This window comes from Nannospalax galili, unplaced genomic scaffold (genome assembly GCF_000622305.1).
Source record: "Nannospalax galili isolate Female #2095 unplaced genomic scaffold, S.galili_v1.0 scaffold334, whole genome shotgun sequence".
In the NCBI taxonomy this organism is placed as follows: domain Eukaryota; kingdom Metazoa; phylum Chordata; class Mammalia; order Rodentia; family Spalacidae; genus Nannospalax; species Nannospalax galili.
Genome location: NW_008336888.1, coordinates 3850992 through 3853261, shown reverse-complemented (window position 1 = coordinate 3853261; position 2270 = coordinate 3850992).

Genomic DNA, 2270 nt, shown 5'->3' with positions numbered 1-2270 from the left:
TTTTAATTGGTCTCCTTTTGTCTTTCCTCTTTCAAATCCAGCACTTTAACACCACCACCGGAATTATCTTATGGAAAAAACCACCAGGACAAAAGATTAGGCCCTGTGCTCCCTGTTGCTCCAGCTCCAATCTGTTCCTTCAGTTTCCAAGCCCTGATCCATTTTTTCTCGGCTTTGCCCTTGTCCACTTTCCTTTTCTCCATCCTGTGTACCGTGTTTTGCCAGGGGACTTTGTCTTCTCAACACCAGCCTCTTATTGCCACCTCCAGGACACATCCAGGACATTCACACCTCCAGGACCACTCCTGCACGCCCTTTCTTCTCATTATTCTAAATACAGTCCTTTCTTAACCCCCACATCAAAGGCTTCATTCTTTGAAACTTGTGCTTGCCAGCATTTGCATCAAAGTGGTTCTACTTCTTAAGCCTCAGTTTATTTATTGGCAATTCTGTAGTTTCCTGCCTGATGAGTGCTGTAAAGAAGCAATAAAATTCCCCATGTTCAACACATTGCTATGCTCAGTAAATATTAGCTTAATATTAATAAATTTTCTTCTGTTTACCTGAAATGGAGTTTTTTAATCATCTTACCATATCTATTGAAGTTATTAGTGCCTTAAGACAGGTAGTAGGGGCTGGAGAGATGGCTCAGCAGTGAAGAGCACTGACTGCTCTTGCAGAGGACCCGGGTTCGATTCCCAGCACCCACATGGTGGCTATGAGCCGTCCTTAACTCCAGTTCCAGGGGAATCCAAAGCCCTCTTCTGACCTCCATGGCATTGCACGACACGGGTGAACTCACATACATGCAATATACTCATACACATAAAATAATAAAACATTTTTTTAAAAAAAGACAGGTAGTAATAGAGAATACATAGTCTTAGAGAATTCCCACGTTTACCTCTCTGCCCAGAATAGGGGATTAATCCAGCATTTGTGTAGCTCCTGGTTAACCCCATCTCAAGCACTTTTTTGTTCTCCATGTGAGATCTTAACAAAAAGGCTAAGCAGCTTTTTGTTCTCCAAGGTATTCAGGAACCTAAAACAGTTGTAGTGTTTTTATCTTGTATATGCCTGTTTACTATTTCTGCCACAAATCTGAATTTGGCATCTGCCAAATCAATTAATGTGTTATATTTTGGGAAACGGGAAGCACTCAATAAGTGGGAGCATTATCCATTACTCAAGTTTTATGGTAATTCTCCTAAGAGCATAGTAGTCTCCCAGTTATATTAATCAGTATAACTACTCAGACTTAACACACACAGAACTATGCCCTTCAAAGAGTATGTTATATGAAATCTTAGAGTGCTGAGATTCATCTGCATTTCTTAGTCTCTTCTTGAGCAAATCACCAATCACTCCTTTCTCTAACATTGTGTCTATGGGTTTGTATTGAGCCCCTGAGTGGGTCTCTGTTTCAGGATCTAGGTCTTCTTGTTTGGCAGCTACTTTCTAAGAATTGATGTCAGATTATATCATCTAACCCACAATCAAGGGAAAGACCCAAGTTCAAACTTTTTATTTTAATATAAACCCCTTTCTTCATTCTAGGTTGGTATGAGGAACATATTACCGAATGTACAAATCTGAATGGGACCCATCAGAAACCCTGACTGTGAGCGTGACAGTTTATAAACTGATGTGTTATGATGCTTACCAGTCCAGGACAGCAACAAAACAAATAACCTATTTTCGGAAACATTATACAACATTTCTTTTTTCTACTCAACAGAGTATTTTTCTATTTCAAGGATCAACAGAATGTTGAGAAAGAGCTACTGTATTCGTTTATTATCCATCTCCAATATATCACTGAGTATTACCTAAAGATCTTATAAGGCCAGCCAACCTCAGTTTGTCTTACACAAGACACTATAAATTAGCATTTACATATCCTGAGTATATTCTGAAAATCTTTTATACATTTCTAGCGGAGTTCTAGTGAATAAGTTCTCTGAAGGGCCTTAGAATTTATTAAATAACTTCATTAAATAAAACAGGTTCATAGAATGACACTGATGTCATTAAACACCCTTAGGCACCCGCAAGTGAGATGCTGCAAATATAAAGATATTACTTTATCCCACAGATTGCAATCTAAAATTAGATAAACATAGGCAAGCCAGATAAACATAGATTGCACTTTTTTTTTTTTTTTTTTTTTTTTTTTTGAGAAAGGATCCCCCTTTCACCCCCGCTGTCCTGGAACTCACTATGTAGACCAAGCTGGACTTGAACTCACAAAGATCCGCCTGCCACTGCCT